The following is a 14,951-nucleotide window of genomic DNA, read 5'->3' as shown; positions in this document are numbered from 1 at the left end:
TATTTTCTTAGTTTTTCATGTTTATTCATATATTAATTTTAAGTGTTCTTACTTTTTTCTTTTACACTCAGTCCCTGACTAATTTAACGAGATGCTTAGTCATGCAATTAAAATGATTGCAATGTCTATTTTCATTAGGTAGCGGTTGAACTTTGGTAGTGACCATTAGCTCCAAGAGCAACGATCACCTTCAAGGCGCTGAAGTACACTGTTTTAAACCCACATTGTGTGTTCCCTTTGTCGAAAAGAACAGCGACATCACGGCGCAAAAGTCAGGAGACGAAGATATACACGAAATGATGCATTTTGAAGATAAATCCGAGAACGTCTCAATTAGGGTTTTGCTTTCTACATTGTGTATCCACTCAGCCTTCTATTTTTGTTTCTGCTGCAAATTTAAAGGAAGGCGCTTAAAAGTAAGTAAGCTCATAGAGAACTTGGAAGTATTTGGTTTACTCAGATTCCATTGCGTATGATTTCTCACCTTTAACCTTGGCAGTAATTTTTTTTTTCAGGAGTCGATTTTTTTTTTAGAGTCGATGTTTTGACAAGGAATGTCACTTACACCGTTTTTTTACCAGGTATTGCCCACTACATGTTTGAGTTCAATTGCTGTTTCTTGTTAAATCACATAATTGAATAGTATCTGGCATTCTGATTGGTCAACGAAGCGAAGTATTTAGCGTGGAATTGCAAGTTGAAAACGAGGCTAAATGATATTGTTTCGCGTCCACGTAAACATAGCAACTATCGTCAAATTGTAACAAAGCTTTCTACAATGTCATTTTAAAGTGTTTTCAAAACCATTGTCTCCCTTTGAAGAGCCAAAAGCAAACAAAAGCGTTTTTCAAAGTGAGCTAGAGGTTCTTATCTGATTTGAAATGAACTACAAGTTCTTGGAGAGGCATATAAAACCTCTTTCGCTTGCGATAACAAGAAAGCTTGAAATCCTGTATAAACGACCCATAAAATAGCAAGCGAAAGTTCAACCAAACAAGACCTAGAAGCTTCAACGGAGGAAGTGCCAGGGTTGATTGTCAGATATACAGAAGAAAAAATGAATACCTTTAATCGCGATGTTAAACTTTCAGTGCTTTCACTTGGACACTTCATTCTTTTCGGTTTTGCCACCAAAGAGGTAAAAGGTGTAAATTTTTGTAAAATTTTTTATTGTGCGTTGTGAGAATTTTGCTCTCTAAAAGCCTCAAAAAGATAAAGTTGCTCTTACGCATTTTTCGTGCTCTCCAAACTTCCCGCATGCATCCATAACTCGATATACGCACGCTAAGCATGAACAAATTCTTAAGTATAATTCCTTTTTTTTCCTTATTTTTATTAAATTATGCAATTCAAGGAAAATCCATTACCTGACCCGTGAATTCCGCGTTAAATTTTACTTGAAAACCGATATCGCACTCATCGCTCCGCGATTCGGTTTTCGCGTGCAATTTAACGCGGAATTCCCTCGTCAGGTAATGAATTTTCCCATAGAATACCTTAAGTAATTACGCATATCCTTTTTGAAATTCAATTTAGATACCAAGAAAAAATTTCACCCAGAAAAATTTCACTCAACATGCAGCTATGGGACGTAAGTGCATGTAAGACAGAGGTTTTAGAGTCTGCCAATGTATATTATCTTTCTCTCTCGCGTCGGTTAAAATCGTGGTTAAATTCGAAGTCACAAACTCCTCCAATTATCCCTTAAACAATGCAAAAACAGATATCATTGCCTAATTTTGGTCGGAACGAAAGGGAAAAAATTTGACTCTTGGTCATGAAGCATAGACCTGGCTGGCCTCGAGCCAAATATCTTCCCGCCTGGCCCTCCCACTCAGTCAATAAGTCATAGCATCAACGTGGTTTCCTCAAATGTAAAAAATCCAGAAGCTAAAGCTTAGGGTTGAGGTGCTCTCTTCATGCCCCCCTTTCTAACGGGGTGACGTATGTCATTCTGCTTTCCAAAGCGAACACAATGATTAACTCGTGCAGATGAATAGAGTAGGTTCAAAAAGAGAGATTTCTGTATTTTGTCATGCTTTGCTTTGTTTCTATTTTCTATCTTTACTTTCGTTTTTGTCGAGTACAGGTGTCCATGCATAATCATTTTTCATTCTTATCCTTATCGATGGGAGACAAATAGTTGTACAAATATTGACGTGGGCTACCGCATTTACCCAAGTCGCCACAGAGGTAAAAGAAATGATAATATGCGATAATGAGTTATGAACTCTCGTCCTCATCTGCAAATGAAACGCAGAAGACAAAGAATAACCAGAGACATTCAAATAAGATACACCATTTGGTGGCGGAATTAAGAAATTCCAGAGAGATGAAATTTTGGATCTTAGCTCCGTGCTTTTGAACTTCAAAAGTATTAGAACCTGTCGGCCGGAGAAAAATTTCCAATTCATATATTTAAGAGTTTGGTGGCAACGAGATGTGAGAGATTGCATCCAGTTGAAGACACACGCGAAGTCAGTTTAGGGACTTTACTGGGAACAAAAACTTGTGTATAATACCCTACCCCCCCCCCCCCCACTCCTCTCACTCACTTACCTCAGAGTAAGAATAAAATTTCTCTTTTGGGCGTAACCAAGTGCAGTGCGTATTTTAAATATCAACTCTTTCTCCTTTCTTAATCCACACATCTTGACTCTTTTTGCTTCTGGTCACTAGTCTTCGACGGACATGACGATGGGGAGTGTGGCCATTTGTGGTATTCATCAAAACGTTGGAGAAAATGGCAATTAATTTCAATTTCGAAGTTAATTCTTATTGATAGCTGATTAATAAATTGTCTTTTACACGATTTCCATCTAACATCAGCATGCGTATTCTCCATCTTATTCTCGATACATTTACCAAGGTGCTGACAAGGATAGCATGTCGTTAGTTACTCTAAGGGGCCAAAGAGCCAAGCCTGTATAATCTTCTTATAGTGGGAGAAGTGATGGCCTGATAGCAAATCGCAAGTGCCTGTTTTGCTCTCCTTTTGGGTGAAACTTGAGAGGTTTACTTTCACAATGCCATTCTACCTCATCTCACCCGACGAAATGTAAGACCCTCTCTAATAGATTAACGTTTGAGCCGGGGGAGCACCAAACTTTGATGGCAAAATCGTATATTTCAAAATAGCCCCTGACTCCCATATTTCAGTCCATTCTAAAATAGACCCTGGAAGACGAACGTCGTAAGGTTATCCACAGTGCCACGGCCAAAATAATCATGCAATCTAATGTTGTTTGTAAAATAACCCTGCTTCGGAGAAATACGGTAAATTATATCGGCCATAGTTTGATGCTACTCTGGTTTGCAGATTTAATGAATGTAACCGAAGAAGTTACAATTCATAGATACAATTCATAGACCTCACTTTTCGACGCTCCTGTCTAGAGCCTTCATCAGGGGTGATCTAAAAGCTGCAACAAGAGGTCCTTTTATATGATCACTAATTAGCGACCTTTTTTCTGACGAGGTGTAAATAGGCGCCAGGAAGCAAACCGCCATCGTCACGATTTAAAGGAGCGTGGGCGGAGTCAATATGCCAAGCCTCCAAACAAAGGCGCTGGTGGTAACGCCGATTAGTGGTGATAATTTTAGAATTATCCCACCCAATTTTATGGCTAGTTAGGCACGTATGCTCCGATAAAGTTCCTATGAATTGTAACTTCTTCGGTTACATTCATTAAATCTGCAAACCAGAGTAGCATGAAATTATGTCTGATTGTCCGTGTGAACTTTAATATATTACATCAGCATTCTATTAATCAATCAGTAAAAATCGGAATGAGTTGTGATGGTATAATCATAAACTAGACTTCCCAATTACATCATTCCAAATTTATCTCATTCTTTTTCATCCAACAGTCCATCAAAGACGAGCATTGTATGGATATCCACTGCGCTCCGACGATAGCCGTGGAATCTTTCTAAACGAGTGCGGGATGTTGTTTGTAAAGTAATCCTCTCTGTGAGAGATTTACTGAAATGTATTTTGTTTTAGTTTTATTTTCTTTTAATTTTACTAAAGCCTTGTGGGGACGCACGGCGACGCATAAAAACAATAGGGAGTTTTTTATCCTTTTCAGCTAATTTTCAGCTCATTATACTTGTTAAATTAGTGTTTCCGAGCATTTTTAGTCCTCCTTTTCGTAACCTGTAAAACGTTTTGCTCAAATGCAAGAAAGAAAAAAATTAATGGTCACTGCGCTCGTTTGGGAGACAATTGTGATTTAAATGTTAAGTGATCAAGTGGTCTACGACCATAGAGAAAAGGCTACCACTGTTTGTGCACGCGCGCTAGTTTGGTTTGAAACAGTTATGCATAATAAGATGTGTAAAGTAGTACCACTTGTGAAGGTCAACTTCATTTAACAAGGAATCAACTGAGATGAGAGCGCAAGTAAAAAAACTTAAGCGCTATGACACATAACTCTCTGTAAATATAGTAAAAGTAGTAATGAAACAAAATAAATTTCCCTTCCAACCTTATTCGAAGCGTATTATTGTTTCTCTTACATTTGTATACCCCTTGGGATATAGGTCACCCACACCACATACAATCTAAACTCCAATAAACCTTCTCTGTCGACTTCCACATCGTACGATTCTAAGGTCCTTCTGACGCATGAACTTCCGCACCTCGTGCAAAGGGTTTTGTTTTCCTACCATTAATGCTGACATTAAATTATTTATTGCGTGGCTTGGAAAAAAAGATAAAATAAAAACTGCAGTTGAGGCATCCATATCGGACCCAATTTTCGATAATTTGTGAGGGTAAGATTATCTCTCTCCATTATAGTACCAATCTGTAGGCAGTATTTCAGTCACATGTTTACCTCTGTAAACCCCAATATAAATCAACTGTATAAAACCACGGGGAGGGTTTGAAAAGATAGCCGGGAAAAGTAAGGGTTTATCGATTATAAATTAGAAAAATTATCAATATAATTAATTTTCATAGAGATTTCCACCTCCCCTACTAAGTATACTTAACTTTAATAAAGACCAGCCCTGTAAATTTGTACAAAGTTTATTAATCAATCACCAGTTTGCACCCTCTTCTCCCGTCTCACTCAAATGACGCTTAATTATAATTGTACAAATTAGCAAATCTTGAAAGCGAATTGGGCGGATATCGCTCTCCATTTTGCAAGTAAGATAAAATAATCGCGTCCGCTCTTTATCGGCTTTAAAATGCCGGATCGCTGTTTTAAATGCCCGTAACGGCTCCCCTTTTAAATAACCATAAAGGGCTCACGCTCATATTTTATCTCTTATTTAAAGAAGTACTTGTTCAAGTGTAGACTTAAAAAGAAAAAAGTTTCAGAATTTGCCTATTCAATTTGTTGGGATTAAGTAAATTGATATATCCCTTTGGCAGAAGACGTTTGACGCCTATAGAATAAACGAAAGAGTCATTTCACGAAAGTAAACCAAGTTATCCTACGAATAAAACATGGTATTTTTTAACCAATATGAAAGTGCTCTATGTTTTCGGGCGGATCACAAATCAGTTACTTCCGGTTTATCCAATTTGTTTGTGTCGTCCTTCTTGAATGTTTTAGTTTATCGGTATACTTCATAATCTTTATTATGAGATCTCAAGCCATCTGTCGCTAAGACAAGTCGTTCAAATAAATTAAGTTTGCAACCTCATGTATCGGATTACAATGGTCTATTCATTTTTAATGACCTGATGCCAACGCCTTGCCACGCAAAAGATCTGAAAAAGAACTCCCTCTGTCTGCAAAACCCAAGTCAGATTGCTGTCAGTTGTATTTGTGTCAAAGTTTTCGTACTATAGCATCGAAACAAAAGCCTGGTTGAGCTTCCCGAATGCCAGAAGGTTAGTAATTTACAGCTAACGCGCATTAGATAAACTTCAATTCCGCCCAGTTGATTGAGTGAAACTCTTTGTTATTACGCATGATGCAAAATTGTGCTTAAAGCTTTCTTAGAAACCTGATCAACTTTTTCATGAGTCCTTCAAAATAAACTTTTTTCCCGGTGAATAAGACTTCCTTTTTCTATAAGCAGAGTGTTAAGAATTTAAAAGATGTACAGGGTGTAAATCGTATTTTTTTGTCTACGACTTCAAGTACTGGCTTGCACAACTCCATTTGAACAAAAAAACATGTTTAGGTTATGTGTTTTGGGCATCATAGTAGATTTGTATATTTAGTTAAAATAATTTGGTAAGTTGAGTTTATATTTTGGAAGGCCATCATTTTCGTGTGCTATTTATGCAATAGACTGCACTTTCTATCGGTTTACCGGGGTTATAACCCACGCAAGACGTTCTGAGAACATAAGGAAAGTTAGGATTTATCAGTGCAATAAAAAATAGGTTTTTGACTAATTAGGGCCCTCGTAATATCTCAGTTGTTCCTTAAAGCTTCGAAGTTCATCTCATTTTCATGATGTGGTCAATTTCCAGGAAATTGATTGTGAGATGCAGCTTCGTTTCCCTATTCTGGTCATTTTCTTCTCATCAAAGATCCTCAACGTCTCCGGAAAATGTCGTCCTTCGACTTACTCAATAAGCGGCTTCCACCTGTCTGGTCACGTGATGTCCACCATGATTGTCTCCAGTCTCTCTGAGTGTTTGAACACGTGTGTAACTAAGTTCCGCTGCAGAAGTTTGATCTTTTGTTCAAAGATAAGCCGTGTGACTTAAATGACCCAAGAAGACATGTCTACCCAGAAGATTATAGACCAAAAGCAGGATGCATCTACATCGATGTGTCTGAATCACCTAAGGTTTGTCCTTTCAATATATTCCCAATGATAAAACATATTCCCAATGCTAAAATTAATAGTGTATTGATTTATCTTAATTTATCTCTCTCTGTTTGAAAAAATGAACTTGTTAAGATTATGATTGAGTCAAAATTCGACGCTCGACACGAAAAACAAACGATAATTTTTTTTTCCTTTCTTTTTTTCTTTTTTTCAAATTGAGAGCCTAGCAAAAGATTTTATTCTTTTAAGTCATGTGCAGCAATACAGCAAGAGTGGCCTCAGGCGTAAAGTGGATATTATTGGATAACGATTGGGAGCAGAGAAGTTCAGGTTTATTGTGATATGACAAACTATGGTAAGCCCCAGGTCAAATATCTCTTTTCAGTCACGATTTCCTATTTTGTTACTACAACTAATTTAAGGCTTAGAATCTATTGAAACACCAGTGCTTTTTATTCTTTGTTTCTCAGCTGTTTTCAGCTTTTGTCATCTTATTCAATGAAGTTCACCAATTCAGTTTAACTCATTAAAAAACGGGAATCTTTTCTTACCTACCACACTGAAAAGTCTCAATAATTACCCGAGAGCAGTCACTATGATCCATATTGTTGGATCTTGTAACTCGAGTCTAACTTACTAAACCTGAATATAAGAGATGACTGGTTAAAAAAGCTGGCAAAAATCAGCTTAAATCAAACTAAGATGAAACTAGATGCATCACTACATGAACTCGGGCTTCTTTGCTTAAGAATGTTTACAAAGGCATGTAATCTGACGAAGAGTGTTGTTTATTTTACGTTTTGGAAAATTAAAGCCCAAATCATTACGATTGTTTTTCTAACTCCCCACCACCTCAAGTTTCTTTGTTTTGCATGTTATTATAAATTCATAGGAATTGAAAGGCGCTGCGCACAAATGTCACAAAAAAGAAAGCAGCGGACTCATTTCTAATACGTGTAAATCAAAATAGATCACTGACGATGCAAGTCTGAGTAGATGTTTACAACTTATTTGGTACATTGCTTTTGGAATAGCTCAAGTGGTGGCATGGATATATATATGAACAAAGAGAATAAACATAAAGCAATAACAATTATTTATTTTTAATAATTTTAGTCAACTTTTTTCTATCATTTCTATTAACATTTTTACATGAAGATTTTACAAACTGTATTGTGTATTGTCCTGAAGATCTATGTTCATTTTGAATTTTGCAAATGACATCAACAATTGAAGGTATACCATTTCTGCATTTAGTGAACTGAATTAGTGGTATGTGACTTTCATTGTATACTAGCAAAGAATAATCATACTTTGACCTATTTGTGGATTTTAAGATACAACTGATATAAAAAGATTCAAAACTCATCAAAAACCCTGTACATTCATTGTTTAGAATACCATCTTCAAGAATTGATTTGCTTGGTAACGTATCTAACAATACTTCACAGTTCTTATTTGAAACTAGTAAACTTACTTCATTTCCACAAACATCAATTGTTTTTGGCAAGTCACTAGTTGAAAACTTTTCATTTAACGACAGAAGATCACACAGACTTTTGCCATAGTTTACAATACTAGATAAAGTATTGGAATTCTAATAGCTGGATGATTTTGTTTTAGAGTAACAGATAGAGTAGATGGCTACAGAACAACTTTGATTGAACTCCTTAATTTCACACATAGTGTTTTGACAAATGATGTCACTTTGAACTTCACAGATTTTCATCCCTTTTACCTCGAACATGTTATTGTTATGTATACTCTTACAGTATTCAGCCAAGCTATTCGTTGATAATACTTCTAGAAGCACACAAGTACCCTCGAGATGTCATTTATCTTATAAATATCTTGCATGAGAATCAAATGTTTTAAATCCCATGTCGCCTTTACGATAAATAGCAACAGCAGTGCACCCAACTGTTAATATGAAGTTTTTGTAGTCTTCAGATATCAATGATCCAAAAGCTCTTTGCAAAGAAGAACAATATTGATAGCCCTGTATTGTAGTTTCTTGATGCAGTACCAGTGTAACTTTCGCTGTAGTGCAGTTGATAGTTAGCATCAAACACAATCAGCATTATTGGTAATTCTTATAGCATTAAATAGGACTGTCTAACTAATTGAGACAAACTTGAATACAGCTGATTCCCACCACTCATAATTGCAACAAGATCATTAGTAGAATTAATTACTTGTTTGTTAGAGTCAAACAAAGAACAAAAACTCATTTGAACACATTCTTGTCGTGTATTTTGTCCAAATATTAACTCATAACCTTGACTATAAGGTGCCGCAACTGTCTTGCTAGGGTCAGTTTACACTGGAGTAGGACCACGATTCTTTTTTATATCTCTACTCAATTTAAATTCCCAATATTTTACTGCATGGCTCTGAGTCTTGGGAAGACTTGTCAATTTATTTCATGAAAATAATGACAAATACTGACTAACTCTACGTTTTAACATTATTATACGATGATTAAATTTCTCAGAGCATTTAAGTGTAAACTTTGCTACATTTTCTTGTGCTCTACCTGTCACAGAAGAATACAGTTTAGATGATTTGGGTTTAGCTGAACGAATACGTTCGCAAACAAACATAACCTTTCTGCTCATGTTCCTCAGACGTTCCATAGTTCGTAGAGGTATTCTACTTGGTTCACGATCACGTCTAGATACTCGACGATGCTCATGGATAGGTTTTAAGCTTACATTAGAAAGTTCAGTAGATAGTTCATTTGATATAGCATAGTTCTCGATAGAAGGTTCACTCAAAAGTATTCGCTCGTAAGTTGATCTCTCGTAAAGTTCGTGGACCGACCCGTTCCGAAAACGCTCTTTAGTGTGGGTCTATCACGAACAGTATGTGCTTTTGTATGTAGTTTGAGCGTATGATATTTACCCTTGAATCACGGGGCATCTTTCTGGCCGCCACGATAACCATGTTTTTTGAAGCTTACCTGGGTATATACTTCATGATTGAATGCCGTATAGTTGCTTTCTTACTTCGCAACTGAAAAAGCATACTCATCGCATGCCCTTTACTTGCTAGACTGCGTTTTGCGTCTAAAGACGGACATAATAGTGAAGCCCAATTTATAACTCGGGCGTTCCACAGGAAGCCCGAGTAAAATATTGTTCAACCAATTAAGAGTTAGGGTTTGGAACTCCCTCACCACACAAAATCGTTGTTGTGGACGTGGTTGTTGTTATTGTTGGCGTTTTTTGCCGCTTAATTTTTCATATGTTTATTTATGTATTTATCTTTTCCTTGACTAATTTAACGAGATGCCTCTATTAGCTATGCAGTAAAATGCTTGTAATGTATAGTTTGTAATGTTGATATATCTTGGACTTTAGTAGTGATTATTAGCTCCAAGAGCAACGATCATCTTCAAGGTGTTAAACACTGTTTTAAACCGACATTGTGTGTTCCCTTTGTCGAAAAGAACAGCATCATCGAGGCGCGTAAATTGGGAGACGAAGATATACAAAAAATGATGCATTTTGAAGGTAAAGCTGTGAGCTGGATTAAAGGCGAATTATTCAATAAATAGTTAATATTTTTACTGTTCGGATTAGACTTCCCAAGAACATTCTTGGATACTCTAGAATGTTATCGTAGAAATAAAATAAGTTCTAAATGCTAGTTCTCTAGTTCTTACTGGTAGAGTTTGGTTACCTTTTCTTTATTATGATCGTCAATTTGACATAGACAATTTTTTTTGCGTAAACTGCGGTTTGCGATTAGACATCAATATATTTTCTTTATGTTGCTAAAAGGTAATTAATTACTAAGAAAATGACTGTACCTTATAAAAATTGATCCCGTGCGGGAATTTCCTGGAAATAACCCTCCTTTATACTTTTACCTCCTTAATACTCTCGTTTTTAGGCTAAATCCATGTTGAATTCCCGATCCGGAAAATAGTTTTTAAATTTGAATTTAGCACGTTCGACACCTCTTTTTCTTAGAGGTGACTTAAGCTATAAACATGTAGTACTTTTCATCTTTCGCACTGAATTTGTAATCAGATAACTTATACGGCTTGCACGTAGCTCTTTTGGGGGCGGTACCTTGGGTAGGCTCTTTCCTCTCCGAATTTTCTGTTTATTCTGCCGATATGTAGCAGTCTTCAAGGACTATTTTCTCTTAAGATATCTTTTAAAGTATGATTTTAATTCTGTTAATAAGTTTGTTATAATTTTTATATTGTCAATCTAGTTTTTGTTTCGCTCGACCTTGACCATAAGTCTAAGAAATTTAAGGTAGAAAGTCATTTTGTAAAGCGTAAACATCGCGAAGATATCTACTTAGTATGCTAACTCCGCTCTGCATAGCTTAGCGTGAGTCGCTAGTTAAGTGCAAAAGCATGACGAAGGTTAGAGATTGACAGCTCAGTACGCGTCACTTTTATAAGCGACGACCACACTTTCCTCGAGAGATCAGAGCTTGTCCCCGTTGTGTTAACTTGCGTAATAAAAGAGGGAATAAAGATATAGCCAACTAAACGACGAGTGTTAGGAAATTACTTCTAACAATATAGATAAATTAGGGTCTGCAGATGTAAATTACTTTTCTTTCTCACCTCGGTCTAAATCGTGGTTGAAGTCACAAACACCCCCTCCCATTATCCCTAAGGCAATGCAAAAACCGATATTATTGGCTGAGTTTGGTCAGAACAGACGATAGAGAATTTGACTCTTGGCCATGAAGCAAGGACCTGGCTGTGCTCTTTTCTTACGTCGTGGCCTCGAGCCAAATATCTTCCCGCCTGGCCCTCCCACTCGGTCAAAAACTCATAGAATTAACATTGACGTAGTGTCCTCAAATGTAAACCATCCATCAGCGACAACTCAGGGTTGAGGCGATCTCTTCATATTCCCCATTCATTTTGCTTTCCAAAGCGAACGCACTTTTCTCTGCTTTTTTGAAAAAGGATTAACTCGTGCATAGTAGGTAGAGATAGAGAGACTATTGTGTTATGTGACGCTTTTTTGTTTCCCTTTTTCTATCTTTACTTTTTTTTTTGTTGAATACAGGTGTCCACGCATTATAATTTCTCATTCTTATCCTTATCAATGGGAGACAAACAGTTGTACAAATATTGACGTCGGCTACCGCATCTACTCCGTTTGCAACAGAGGTAATATAAATGTTGATATGTGATGATGAGTTATAAACTCTCTTCCTCGGCTGCAATGACACGTAAAAGACCAAGAATAACCAGAGACATTCAAATAAGGTACGCCATTTGGTGGCGGAATTAGGCAAATCGAGAGAGAAGAAATTCTAGAACTTAGCTCCATGTTTTTATTATAAAAAGTATTTGATAATAAAGAGCTATAAGAAATAGTGGCTAGGGAGAAATTTCCAATTTATGTATTTAAGAATTTAGTTGTAACGAGATGCGAGAGATTGCGCCAGTCACATACGCAAAGTCAGTTTCAGGGCCTACTTGGAACAAAAACTTGCGCAAAATTCCCTTCCCTTTCCCCCCTACCCCAGCCCCCTTCCCCTCACTCCCTTACCTCAGAGTAAGAAAGAAAACTACTCTTTTGGGCATAACTAAGTATGTATTTTAAATATCAACTCTTTATCCTTCTTAATCGACTTATCTTGACTCTTTTTGTTTCTTGTCACTAGTCTTCGACGGACATGACGATCAGGAGTGTGGCCCTGTTTGGACTTCATCCAAATGTGGGACTAAAGGGCAATTTATTTCAATTACAACTAAATTCTAATGCATAGCTGATTTGTAAATGATCTTTAATTGATTTTCCCCTAAGGGGTCAAAGATTTAAGAATATGTAACCCACTTGTAGTGGAAGAAGCGGTGGTACGATAACAAAATTGCAAGTGCCTGTTTTCCTCTGCTTTTGGTTAAAAAAGCTGAGATCCATACCTTTACAATGAAAACCTGAAAAAGTTGAGATCTTCCTTTCCAATGCCTTTCTACCTCATCTGACCTGACGAGATGGAGGACCTATAATAGATTAACGTTTGAGCTGGTGGAGGATCAAACTTCGATGGCAAAATCGTGTGTTTTAAAAATCCCTGACTCCCATATTTCATTCCATTCGAAAACGGACCCTGGAAGACGAACTTTGTATGGTTATCTACAGTAAAATAATCATGTAATCTACCTCAACAACTTGGTGATGTTGTTTGTAAAATAACCCTGCTTCAGAGAAATATGGTAAATTGTATCAGCATTCTATGAAACTGGAATGAGCTCTGACAGTTTAATCATGCACTATCCTTTCCAATCAGATCATTCCAAATTTTATCTCATTCTTTTTTATCCAACAGACCCCCAGAGACGAGCGTTGTATGGCTATCCACAGTGTTCCGGCAAAAGCTATGGAATCTACTTGAACGAGAGTGGGATGTTGTTTGTCAAGTGATCCTATCTGGGAGAGATTTGGTGGAATATATTTTGGTTTTGTTTTGTTTTAATTCTGCTAAAGCCCTGTGATGACGCACGGCTACCCCTAAAAACGAAAAAGATTTTATTCCTTTTCATCTTGATATAGTGCTAATTCAAAACTATGTCAGCTTAAGCTAACTCAAATCACAATAGTTTAGCCCAGAAAATAGTGAGAACTTTAAGGTCATTCCTGCACCAAGATTTTTGTCATACATAATCAGTAAGTAAGTTAATATTTTATGAGATAATTTCGGGGTCCCTGTCTTCTTTGGGCGCAAAAAGAGACCCATATGATTCCCATAAGATCATAAAAATTTTATCTGAGTATACTTGCTAAATTCGGGATTCTGAAGGCTGTTCCTTTTTGCACTCTGAGGAAAGGTTTGCTCCAATTTAAGAAAGAAAAAAAAAGTGATAGGTCACTTTCACCGTTTGCGAGAAAATTATGATTCACATCTTAAGTGATTTACGACCATAGAGAAAAAGCCACCACTGTTGGTGCGCGCGCGCGCTAGTTTGGTTTGAAACAGTTATGCATAATAAGGAAGTATAGTGCAGTACTACTTGTGAAGGTCAACTTCATTTAACAGGGAATCAACGCGGTATTACACATAACTGTCTGTAAATATAGTGAAAGTAGCAATGAGACAAAATAAATTTCCCTTGCAGCCTTTTAAAGCGTATTATGATTTCTCCTACAGATACAGTCTAAACCCAAATTAAACCTTCCCTGCCGACGCCCGCATTGTATGATTCCAAGGTCCTCCTAGTGCCTCGGACAAAGAGTATTAAGTTATTTTTTTTCATCATTAATGCTGAGAGGGTTTCATCAGATGCCTTTCGGGATCACGCGATCAATCGACAAGATCGAGTCAGCTTTGAAATTGTGTGCTTCATGTAACTGCACATAAAGCCACGTAAGAAGCTTCACTTCTAACGAATCACTTCCTGTAAAAGCAGCTTGTCGTGAAGACTTGTACAGTTTTTCTGCCAGCAGGTAACTCCAAACAAACCCAAAACAAGCAAAAACCTAATATAGAATAAGATTTTGAGACAATGTATTGAACTTAATCAGAATCTAAAGTAAAGGTAATGCGTAATTGATTGAATTCTTGATAACGTTGCTTGGAAAAAAAAGATAAAATAAAAATAAATAACGGTTTCAGCTTCCATATCGGGTCCAATTTTCGCTAATTTGTGTTTCTCTATTTGCCTATTTAAGTTTGCTGCGATAAGTAAAATTGACATATCCTTTGACAGCGAATGTTTGACGCTTAAATAATCTAAACAACACATTTATTTTAAGTAAGTAAACCAAGTCATCTTGGGAAAAAAATGGAATTTTTCAACCAATATCATGAAGTGCTCTATATTAAAATTTATTCTATTAAAATTAAGCCTCGATTTTTTTTATTTATCTGTTGCTGGGCTTTTTTCAGATTTTTTCTTATCTTATTCAATCAAGTTCACCGATTCAATCCAACTTAATAAATTGAAAAAGGAAAATCATTTCGTACCTTCTACGCTGATAAAACTCAAAAATTACCCAAGAGCAGTTATTGTGTAATCCTCTTATAGTGGTCTTATAGAAAATCGCAAGTGCCAGTTTTACTTTGCTTTTGGGTGAAACTTGAAAGATTTACTTTCACAATGCCTGTGTACCTCATCTTACCTAACGAGATGTAAGACCTTCTTTAATAGATTAGCGTTTGAGTCGGGGAAGCACCAAACTTCGATGGCAAAATCGTGTGTTTTAAAATAGCCCCTGACT

At 36.6% G+C, this 14,951-nt stretch overlaps 1 pseudogene; it reads left to right on the top strand.

Moving 5' to 3' along the window:
• Positions 1-5,841: 5,841 nt before the first annotated feature.
• LOC136276819 (uncharacterized) lies at positions 5,842-13,157 on the top strand (annotated as a pseudogene).
• Positions 13,158-14,951: the final 1,794 nt, after the last annotated feature.

The sequence above is a fragment of the Pocillopora verrucosa genome, chromosome 3 (assembly GCF_036669915.1).
Source record: "Pocillopora verrucosa isolate sample1 chromosome 3, ASM3666991v2, whole genome shotgun sequence".
NCBI classification, from domain to species: domain Eukaryota; kingdom Metazoa; phylum Cnidaria; class Anthozoa; order Scleractinia; family Pocilloporidae; genus Pocillopora; species Pocillopora verrucosa.
This window is presented reverse-complemented; position numbering and strand designations above follow the sequence as displayed.